At 32.5% G+C, this 12604-nt stretch overlaps 1 protein-coding gene across 11 annotated transcripts in view; it reads right to left on the bottom strand.

The window, feature by feature from the left end:
- Positions 1-12604, bottom strand: part of LOC101901746 (CUGBP Elav-like family member 4) — a 366807-nt gene that overhangs the window by 136359 nt on the left and 217844 nt on the right. The gene's annotated exons all lie outside the window — the stretch shown is intronic.

Here is a 12604-nt window from a genome sequence, read left to right as displayed (position 1 = left end):
TTTTTTCCAGCTCCAATGGTATTTGTTGGATCAAAGTATGAAGACTAGTAGCCACCACATTGTTGGGAATGTTGAGCCTGAGCAAGACGATAATGATGTTGTTGATTCTTCAACATCTATCTTATGAAATCTGTTGGTAATTCTGCCCGAATTATATTCATTTACTTTCTGCCATTGTTTACTCTGTTTGAAACAAAGTCTGTGGTTGTTTTTTTTTTTTTTTCTTGGGACTCTGGTAAAATTTCGTTTCTAAAACATTTTCTCTTGATCCAGCATTTTATTTATGTTTTTTTCTTCGCTCTTGCCTTGTCGAAAAATCTGGGCAATAATATTAAGCCGACTTTCCGAAAGGTCTTTATTATTGTAATAATGAAAAATGCCAGCAAAACATATCGACAAAGTAAACGTTTTCGTTAATGTTTATCAAGGATAAAAGAAGGACATAGAGGAGGGAGCGACAGACTTACTCACACACGAACTACCCAACTACATACAATAGAAATATAAAAGATTATTTCGAGTGTGGTTGCCTACAAAACCAGTGGCAGGACTAAATCTCCTTCAAATTAAGAATGCGAAAGGCAAAAATGATTTCTAGCCTTCCACACATGTATGTGTGTGTGTGTGTTTGAAAACTCTACGATTTCTTGAGCTTAATTTGTATAGTAAACTATAATAAATGCAGCCATAATATCGAGAGTTGGGAGCGTGTGTGTAATATGCTAAAGCATACTTTTAGGTGTCTGTAAGTAAGTTGCCGTACGTAGGTAAGTAGGTAGGTTATGGGGATGGTGGCCATCCTGTAGTTCGTAGTAGTGGCAAGGCAATTGTATAAGATAGCTTTAGTGGTTTTTGTGGTAATGTGTGTTTGAAGTTTGCTGAGGCTGCATGATGAGGTTGGCTACTGCTGCCTGTTGTCTGAATACTTCTATAGGTTAAGGAGAATAGAGATTTATTTGTTGAGGCCGGCAGATGGGAAAGGCATTAATTTGTGAAATATTTGCAAGGAGGTCGTTTGGGAAGTTTTTGAAAAAAGCTGATAAACATTTCACTTTAAGCAACTTAGCCATTACTGAGGTTGGCGATTATTTTCTTTGGAAATAAGGCAGGGTGATTTTTTTCTATAGAAGAAAAGAGGACCTCAGCAATAACTGAAGTTGGGCGATTTTTTTTTCTATAAAAAAAAAAAAAAAAAAAAAACAGGACTTCAGCCTTAACTGAGGTTGGGCGATTTTTTTTTTTTCTATAGAAAAAAAAAAAACAGGACTTCAGCCTTAACTGAGATTGGGCGATTTTTTTTCTATAGAAAAAAACAGGACCTCAGCCATAGCTGAGGTTGGGCGATTTTTTTTTCTATAGAAAAAAACAGGACCTCAGCCATAGCTGAGGTTGGGCGATTTTTTTTTCTATAGAAAAAAAAACAGGACCTCAGCCATAGCTGAGGTTGGGCGATTTTTTTTCTATAGAAAAAAACAGGACCTCAGCCATAGCTGAGGTTGGGCGATTTTTTTTTCTATAGAAAAAAAAAAAAACAGGAGCTCAGCCATAACTGAGTTTGAGCGATTTTTTTCTATAAAAAAAAACAGGACCTCAGCCATAACTGAGGATGGGCGATTTTTTCTATAGAAAAAAACAGGACCTCAGCCTTAACTGAGGTTGGGCGATTTTTTTCTATAGAAAAAAACAGGACCTCAGCCTTAACTGAGGTTGGGCGATTTTTTTCTATAGAAAAAAACAGGACCTCAGCCTTAACTGAGGTTGGGCGATTTTTTTTCTATAGAAAAAAAGGACCTTAGCCACAACTGAGCGACCTTAGAAAAAAATATCGGAGCTGACTGAGGTTTGAGTTCTCCGTTTGGGAATATCCTCCTAAAACTGACGTTCTATTTTTTCCAGTGGGAACCCTCAGCAAGTTTAGATTTCCAGTTTTTCTAGGGAAAATCCAAAGCTATTTCAGAATTAGATTTTTTCTAAAGAAACAAAGTCTTTATTTTCACCTCGACCCTCATTTATTTTGGCCCTGGCCACAAAAAAGTCTATATCTCTTTATTATCTGCGCTGAAGCTAAACGTAGAGGTCTGGCATTTTAATGAAAACGTATTCAATGGCAATTAACATAAAGCAAATACATTGCATATGATAGATATGAAGTCCTGGAAACCTCTGTCTGACCATGACCAGAGAGCAGAGTAGAAGCCTAAGACCGCAACCACTTTTCTGATGTTACCTTTAATGGTCGGCGTTGGCGTAGTCGTCGACATGCACAAGCTCAGGCACACAAACACACACATCCTTTCACACTATGGCAAAGGATGTTTGTGTGTTACATGGTGGTGGTGGTGGTGGTAGTGGTTGGTGGCCTGCTTGGGGACTGGGGTTCTCAGAAACAAAGACATGAAGGTGGTTTTTAGACTCCAACAGAAACAATGCAATTGCACACACAAACGGACACACACACAAACATAGGGAGAAGGTCCTTATTGTTTCCCCAAGACAAACATGATGTGTGCAATAAATGATAAGGCTAGGGGAGGTAAGCCATAACCATCAGTCGTTGTCCAGCAAAGCAAGTTTGTGGAGATATGATTTCATGGACATGAACCAACCAAGTCGATTCCCTGTAACCCCTGCGCCCAACAGTACCCTTGTTGGCGTCATCAACAGGCATTTATATAAACTTTATAAGGAAATGTTTGCATAAATGTATGTAGAGATGTAAGTCTGTGTGTGTGTGTATGTTTGAGTTTGTGTGTCTATGGCCATGTTTGCTTATGTAAAAGAAAAATGTGTTTTTTAATTTAAATGCAAACACATGTATGGGCCATGTGAAAAAGTATTAAATTGCATATGTGTACATATGTATGTGTTAGCACATTGTGTAAGTGTGTGTATTGCCATCTAAGACCTCTTGTTGTTGTTGTTTGTTTGCTAAAATCTACATGTTGCTTTCACTGCTGTAAAAATGTGTGAATATGCGAATGAGTTGGAACACATGTGCCCAGGTTTGTGCATGTGTATATGTGTGTGTAGAGGGTGTACATGTGTTTATGACTAAGTAAAAACTGAAAGGGATTTATGTGATAATCGTTTAAGTGAAAATTTAATTGCATACTTTATGGATGGTTTTTGTGTTTTTTTTTCGTTTGTTCTCATTACTTTGCATACACATATTTATGCTTCATCTGCTAAAGGCGAATAAGAAGACAGTGTTTAGATTGAGGGAATGTGGAATAATTTGGAATAACTTAGTTATTACATTTGTAGTCAAGATAATGATTGCTAATTATTTACCCTGGGTAAAAGATCTCCTATAAATGTATTTTAAGGTTGAAACTCCTCAGGAAAGTTCAATTTCCAAAGGAAACAATATCAAGAATTGGTATTTTTCTGGTAAAAAAAAATTCTGAGTCATTTTCCATAAGGAAAATCTTTGCTAGTAATATGCCACTACCTACTGAATTGAGAGCATAACCTTTCCATTTTAAAAACGATTTTCTAAAAGAGTCTTGTCTATAGGAAAAAAATACATTAGCTAACTAAGGCTTGACATTAGCTAACTAAGGCTTGATAAATTAGTTTATTTTTTTTTTCTATAGGAAGAAATATATATAAGCGTATGGAGGATTAAATTATTTGTTAGAAAGAAAGCTTTCCCATTAAATATCTTGTCTGATAGTCGGGCCTGTAGTTTCAGTAAATGTCCATATAAAAGAGAAAATCCACCAGGCTTGATCTAGAGAAATTTAGAATTGTTGGCGAAGTTGATTAAGGTCAAATGTTAAATACCGCAAGGGAAATGGATTCGACATCCTCTTAATCCAATTATTGCCCACAATATTCAATAGGATACTATCTCCATTTTTTTTAACATGGATCCTTTGCGACAGTGGCGAATGGTGACCATCACAGCAATTCGGATCCTTGTTTAATTGAGAGAGAGAGAGAGAGAGAGAGAGAGAGAGAGAGAGAGAGAGAGAGAGAGAGAGAGAGAGAACAGAGTTTTCGAATTTAAAAAAATCCCGGTCAAACTGACCTTGGTACCTTACACCTTGGTTTCTCGTGCCAATTCAATCAAATAGCAGAAAGGTGGCTTTACATGATCCTCTTTGTGTAACTCGGAACCATAATAATGCCATGGTGCTAGTCCATTGCTACCCAACAAAATTTAACAATTCTTTCCATATCTTCCACATAGGTTCCTTAAATAGAATGGCTGACATCACTTCTTTTAATAACTTTAGGAGACAGATGATTTAAATAGAGAAGATAAAAGGCAATTCCACATTATGGTGCCACCGATTCGGTCCCAATATAAATTGAGATGGATGCTAGTTCTCGATGTCTTTTAAGGTAGGACCATAAAAGAATGACTATTATTAGGACTGGCTACAGGTTATTTAAGACTGATTGGTTTCCCAGTGTATACGGTGGGCACACAGTACCGCCATTTCGAATATAAATAACAAACGGATAAACGATCTTTATATGAATTTTAACATGATTTTTTCATACTTAATATTTTACAAATTTATAGCATACTTTGTGGAGTTTTCAATAATTTTGTACTTTTGTACTTTTAACTAGAATAAAGAGTATCGACTTTCAGGTAATTCAATAACCTAAGGGACACCGAATTTTTGAAGGACTAACAACGGTGAATTATTGAGAACGTTTTATGAAGGACTTTTTGACCAATATCTTCCTTTTTTATACCCTCTGCCATATGGCTAGAGAGGATATATATCATTTGATACGGCCAAAATGTGCCTCATCGAAATAACGGTTTTAGGACATTTGAAGTCGATCTAGCGATGCCCGTCCGACAGTCTTTCTGCCTGGCTGGTGTGCACCATAACTCTCGAAAGGGATATCCGATTTGGTCCAAACTTGGTACATAGTATTATTATTATCAAACTTTGATCGAGTTCGGGGATTTGACAATATCGGCCCACTCCTTCTGGTACCTCCCACACAAAATGTCAAAATTTTCAAAGAAACTAATTTATTGCGCAGAAAGAGAAAGGATTATCCGATTTTGCTCAAAATCGCATCGGTGATTGGTCAGGTGCGAAAATGGACAATATCGGTCCACTCCATCAAGTACCTTCCCCACGAAAGGTCAAACTTTTGGACAATTTTAACTTTTATAAAATACGATGTAAGAATCCGATTGTCTTAACTTACACATACAACAATATTTTTATTAACCAAAGTCTGGTGTGAAGATGGAATATATCAGTCCACTCCTTATGGAACCTCCCCCAAAAAAGGGTCAAATTTTTGAATAACAAAAACGATCATAAAATCCCAAATACGCATCCGTTTCTCTTCATATTTCACACATCCCATTACTTCTCAAGCACAAGATCTGCACTTCTAGTACCTCCCCCACATAGGGTTCAAGATTTTGAAAAACCAAACGCTCAAAGAATGCGAAATAAGCATACAACCCTCTTCAAATTTCACACACACGAACATTTTTGTTAAAACAAGATCTGCTGAGAAGGTGGTATATATCGGTCTACTTCTTCTGGCACCTCGTTGACAAACGGTCACAATTTTCAATACTTTTATTAGTCATACCTTGCGAAACAAGTCGGCGATTCTTTACAACTTGCTATATCTAAAAATTTATCTCAACAAAAAACCTGAGTTAGATTTTATGATTTCGCATAAAATTGGATATTAAATTTTCGATTTTCTTGTAATTTTGCCCTTACCAATATTTTATCTGCATTAGATGAAATATGAAAATGAAGTATTCGGTCGACTAAATATGGTACCTCACACATTTTAAAGTTTTCTAAAAATTATCACATATATCATACAAAGTGAATAAAGTAGTCGATGTAGTCCAAACCTGGCACGTCGCAATATTTATACCCTACAACACTATGTGTTGGGGGTATTATAAGTTTGATTGGGCCAAAAATTATGTAACACCTCGAAATATTGGTTTCCCACATAGGAAAGTATATATGGATCTTCCTAACTCGCCGAGCTGAGTCGATCTAGCTATGTATGTCCGTCCGTCCGTCTGTCCGTCTGTCCGTCTGTCCATGTTAATTTGTAATCACTCTACAGGTCGCAATTATGGCCCGATCTTCACGAAATTTAGAATGGAGGTGGGGATAGGGTCAGAATAGAACCCTATTTCTTTTAGAGATGATCGCCAAATGTTTAGGGGTTGAATGGACCAAATACTGAAAAAATGTCGGATTTTGAAGTAGCTATACAGGTCGCAATTATAGATCAATCGACGTGGAATTTCGCATGTAGCTAGAGTTTAGGGCGGGGAAGAAGCCTACCAATTTAGGTGGTCATCGGATAATATTTAGCGGGTAAAATAGACCATATCTTTTGTGTTGAGAAAATTCAAAAATTTTCATTAAACCGCGAATATTTTAAATCCTGGCGAAATCACAAAGCCATGTCAAGTTTACTTCTGATCTTTACATTGATGTTAACATCCAACAAATCGGATATATAGCAAAATATGTGCGATATACATGTCTATCAAAGAAGATATGCTTGAAAGATCTCTTATATGTCGAGAACGGCTGAACTGATTTCAACAGTTCTCATTAATTCAGAATGGCCTCTTGGCAGGAAAGAAAAAACGTCTAAAAAATCGCATAAAAATATCTATCTAAAGATGAAAATATTGATTTTGTAAAATTTTCTCATATTTTTTCAATTTTGTCATATTTTTGGCATATTTTCATTTTGAATTAAACATTTGATAATATTTCTACAGCAAACAAAACTAAGTAGTTAGGATATCAGGATATCATATACAGATCGCATTTATGGCCCGATCCTAACGAAATTTTGCATGGGGATCAGATGAGGGTCAGATTTTGGAGATGATCGCCATATATTTAGGGGTTGAAATGGACCAAAAAAACTGCAAAATTGTCAGCAGGTCGTAATTATCGCCCGATCCTCAGGCACATTTGAATGGGGGTTACCGGACATTGCAAAAGCCAAGCAGTTTTGGATGGCCATCCAAAAATATTCAATGTGTGAAATAGTTTGCCAACTTTTGTAGACAAAATACGAAAATGTCCATTCCAGTGACTTTTTGGAGAATTCACAAATACAAGAAAGACGCACTTCTGACTATTTCGTAAACGCTGATTTCGTTGAAGAATATAGGCAAATGTCTGTATCTCATATAGATGCGTTTCAGTCAAAAACCAATAATAAATGTTAATCTTTTGCCACTTCTGAGAGATTATGGGTCTTTGGGAAATATTGATTCCAGATCTAGGAAGACCATTTACGTGCAACATCTTCCAATAAATTGGAAATGAGCAAATTAGTTAAAGTTGCAATTATTCGAAAATTAGAGAACGAAACCTGATGGTTTTCTTTTATTATTTGTCACAATATCTTGTGGAATTCTTTCGAGTATCTCGCGTATATATAAACTGCATCGTTTATTATAGTGTTGTAGGGTATTCAACGGTCGGCCCCGCTCGACTGTAGCCTTTGCTTACTTGTTTTATCATATTTTTTTTAGGTCCAATACGAAATGGACGATGTACTCCATAGAGGGCCAACAATTTCAATAACCATAACAGAAGTCTTAATATATTTAAATACATTGGCTGAGGGTATACATCTGTCGGCAAAACCGACTGATAGTTTTTACATTCTTGAAATATATTTTGTACGAATGTCGTACAAGTAAAGAATATTTTAAAGAACCTTCCGACTGACACCAGTGGATTCTTTTGAGCACTATAAGAACACTTTCAGGCCAACAGCCGTAGATTTTTTAGAAAATATTAAAAGAATATTAAGCCAGCAATCGTGGATTTTAAGGTTATTTTAAATATTATAAAAAAAATATTTTTGAGGACACCATATTTTTTTAAAATAGCAAATTTGAATACATAAGACTGTTATTTTAGTATTTTAAGTATTTAAATTATTGCAGCAAAAAAAAAATCTATTTTAAATTACTGTGGACACTTTTTCTCAAGGGTAAATATCTCCATTTAAAATTCATTTTATTCCTCAGCACTGTGCCACACTGTGTGCGTGTATTTAGGTTTTAAATAATCTTAAGCAAGTAATTTATGCAAAATTTTTTGAATAAAGTCTTGTTGAGGAGGCTTTAACTACAAGTCTTTATTACAGACATAAAACCTACTGCCACTGATAAGAAGAGAAGGGAGAAAAAAACCCTCACCATAAAATCTGTAACACTGTGAATGTTAGTAAAGGTCACAGTTAGCATGTGTGCAAAAGTCAATTACAATTCTCCTTTAAGAAGGATATAATTTAAAAAAAATATATATATATCCCCTATTTTTTGTGTACATTAATAAATTAAGATATATGTGTGTGTTCTTTAAATTAAATCTTATAAAGTTAAATACAGCAATAATCATAAAAACAAAGAGAGAAATTAATTTCACCTCCATGGCACCACATCGGCTTCTTACTTCCCCTTCCATAGGGCAAATAATGTTTTATTTAAATTTTAATTAGAAAAAATTACAAAGCATGGTAATCCTTATCCCTCGTGCCAACATCAACGCACCTACACCATGTTTGGTTTTTTTAATCAGCCATAAAGTATGCTTTAGTTTTACAACCCTTTCTTTACTGGTTAGTTACGAAAGGAGAAAGAGGTACATGCGTTTGTTTTTCCTTTTTTATGCTCTAACTTCTTGGCTTTTAGACTTTTTTTGAAAACGATTTCAGCGTTAAGAAACAAAAAGGGTTGTGGGTCAAGCAGCGTATTACCTTCCAACGACGAGGTTTTACGTTTGAATTAAATGCCTTTGGGTGTTGAAGTTTAAAGGAAAGTCACATAAAAACACATAACTTTTTTCGCCTTGTTTGTTTTAATAAAAAACAATTCAAGGATATTGTGGTCATGTTCGACCTCCCACCCTGCCCCCGATGTCTTGTTAAATATGATTAGAGTTTAATTAAAAAAATAAATTTGCTTTCTTTTGTAAAATAAAATGTTTAACCCTCCACCCCATGCTGCTGCTATGTATGTATATATGTGTAATTAATTTCAATGCTTAATGTCATAATATTAGAAATGCAAAGCATACTTTTAGGAGGGGTAGTTTGTTTTTAATATTGTATGGCACAGCTGTAGTAATTTGGTAAGTCAAAGAAGAAAGCAGAAAATGAAACTAGTTTGTGCGTAGGGGTTATTTGCAGAATTTCATTGGGGGGTTGACTTTTGCGAAAAACTCCGCAAAGCAAACTATTTAAGATTTAAGGGTTGCAAGAAAACATTAAAGAGAAAATTTATTCCAATCGGAATGTGTTGTCTTAAGCTAATATAGTTTTCCAGGCAATTTCCCAGTGACTTAATGAAATTTCTTCACAAAATTCTTATTCTGATTTAACCACAATTTTAGAAATGAATTATTTACTTTAAGTAATTAAATTGTTATGGGCCAGAATTGGGTATCATGCATTTCATTTAGTTGCTGATGTAGCTGCTGTTGTAATCCTTAGGAAATATATAAACTATTTCTTTTGATGTGGTTTTCATAAAATTTTCCTTTGCATCCTTCTTGCCTTCTGCCAAAATACCACAAAAAATTGGGATTTTAAGAGTTTAGTTTTGAATTAAATTTTCTATTTCATTCGGACAAGTAAGAGAGAAATTTAAAGATGCCTTTAACACAACTTATCTTTTATTTAAAATATTTATTTGTTTAAAGAGAAACATCTTGAATATGTTTAAGGATTTAAAGTCAAATTAAAAATTTTATATATATTTTTTTTTAAAATATAACTAATAACTGTATTAAATTAACAATTGTATTAAATTAATAATTTTGGAAATATTTTTTTAAATATAATAAATAACTGTGATATTTTTTTAAAAATATGTTTGAAACAAATATAATCCAGGATTTTATTAAAAATATTTTTTAAGATTATAAAAATATTAACCTCAAATTTTTACAGATTATTTTTAGAAGAAAATAAATTTATTTTTAAAAATATTTTTTAAAAAGACTAATAATCCTGGAACATTTGATACCTTTAGACAAGTAAGCCCGTATTTCTTATGACAAGTTCTTCAATAATAATCAGGCACCTCTCATTGTATTTGAAAATCAATCAGACAAGTGAAGGCAAGGATGTTTAAAGATTATCCATTATATGACCCTCCTTCTACAATATTTGTAGAAGGACCCCCAATTATAGATTATTTTGAAATAATTTTAAAAAGACTATTAGGCAAACAAATGTGGATTTTGTGAAATTATTTTCTACTGAATAATTATTTTTTTTTGTTTTTTGGTATATTACTTTGTGATTTTTAGTTGTATTTTTGAAGGACTTTAAAGATTTTTTTATCACAAATGCAATAATTGTATATTTTTTTTAATATATTTTTAAGGACTTTAGTATTTTTTTAATCAATTGTTGATAGACTTTTGGAATTATAATTGGAATTTAATTTTTTTTTAATATTTTTTAATGATTCTTAAAAACAAATCGCAAATTTTTTATCATTATTTGGAGAACCATCAAGCTAAAAATTATTTTTTTCATTATTTTTAGGACTATAAGCCTAATTATCGAGGACTTGAAAAAAATCTAATTTTGTATAGAATATCAGACCAAAATATTTTCAATATTTCATGAAGGACTATCAGACCAACAATGGTGGATTTATCAAAACAAAAAACGTATTATAACATCACTTGTAGTGAAGTTCGAAAATCTTTGGAGAGACTTTCGGACCAAAATTCATTTGTTCTTCAAGAAATCTTTCATGAAGAACTCTGACACAATCGAACCTTTATTCTTTAGAGCATTTTTTCAAAAGACGATCAGAGTTGTAAACGTAGATTTTTTTTCAAATATTTTTTTGATGAAAACTATATATTCAAGGACTGAAAGAGGACTAAAATATGGTATTTGTAAAGAATTTTGTTAAAGTTGTATTAAATCAATTATCGTAAAGATTTACCGAAAAACTTTTTATGGACTTTAATAACAAAACTCAAAGCTTTTTTGAGGGATACTTTACACAACCCTCCCAAAATTTTGTAAAATTTGTTTTAAGAGGCTATATATTAGAATATAAAAAATTAGATTTTTTGAAAAATTGGGCTTTGAAGGACATTTAGTTAAAAATAAAGATTGAAGGACAATCAAAATTAATATAAATTTAATATTCCTTGAAGGAATTTCAAACAGATTACAGGTTATTTTGTAAATAATTTACTCAAAGACAATAAACTCAGAGTTTTTGGATTATTTCTTAAAAGTTCTTTACATAACTATACAAGAAGATTTGAAGTGAGCTTACGAAGTATTTTTAAAGGAGTATCTCAGCAATAATCGTCAAGTTCTAAGGAACAACTTTTAGAGGACTATCGGAACAAAAATTCCTCCTTTTTATTGAAAACCTTTAACATAAGGATTTTTAAGAACATTTTGAAAAAGGTGTTGGAATTAGTCTATTTAAAGAAAATATTTGAAGGATTATCTAATAAAAAATTTTTGTTTCAAGGGCTAATAATATTTCAATATTTTATTGAAGGACTATCAAATATATTATAGCGAATATATGAAACAAAAAAAAAATCGTAAGGACTATCACAGCAATTATCGCTGATTTCTCTAGGGAAAAAGTTAAAGGACTTTAAGAAAAACAATCGTTTGGTTCTTCAAGGAATATTTCTATCACAAGGCTTTGAAAGAATATTTTTTAATTTTTATTGGTATTTTCTTTCGAATTTATAAAAAAAATTGAATATCTATTGGATTTTTAAAGACGATTTTTGAAGGATTTGTAATACTTGAAAAGCTTGAATTCCTGACCCTCAGGACAAAAAATATAAATAAAATTTTAGAAATTGTTTGTTTTTTTATAGCCTCAGCCATAAGAACCACAATCGTAGTTTGTTAAGGAAACATTTTCTGAAGGACCATCACCCAACCTTACAAGGACTTTTATTTAAAGAACATTTTCGAATTTTAATTTTTTTTCCTTGAAATTTGTGCGGAAATAAATTTTGATGGTCTATTCGATTCTTGAAGGATTTATATTCCCTCAAATGTTTCAATTTTTCCACATGATTCTTAGAGGAGACTCAGGCCAAAAATATTTTAATATTTTTGAAGGAACATTATTTTAGAAATTTTTCTGAAGGACTTTTTATGTTTATGCCCTTAGCCATAAGAATAACAATCGTTGTTTTTTTTAAAGAATATTTCTTGAAGGACTATCACACAAGTTTACAATGATTTTTATTTAATGAATAATTTTGAATTTTAATTGTACTTTCTTTCGAATTTGTGCAAAAATAAATTTTGAAGGTCTATTTGATTTTGAGAGAATACTTTTGAGAGACTATAGTCCTTCAAAAATTTTAATTATTCAAGACGATTCTCGGAAGATCCTCTGGCCAAAAAATATAAATTTTCAAATAATATTTTTGATGGAACATTGTTTTAGACAGAAAGTAGAGGTGTTTTCATATCCCCAGATATGAGATTTTAAGGATTATTTCTTGAAGGACTATCATACAATTTTACAAGGATTTTTATTTAAGGAATATTTTTGAGTATTGAGAATATGCAAAATTAATTTTTGAAA

Source organism: Musca domestica, unplaced genomic scaffold (genome assembly GCF_030504385.1).
Source record: "Musca domestica strain aabys unplaced genomic scaffold, Musca_domestica.polishedcontigs.V.1.1 6, whole genome shotgun sequence".
Classification (NCBI taxonomy): Eukaryota; Metazoa; Arthropoda; class Insecta; order Diptera; family Muscidae; genus Musca; species Musca domestica.
This window is presented reverse-complemented; position numbering and strand designations above follow the sequence as displayed.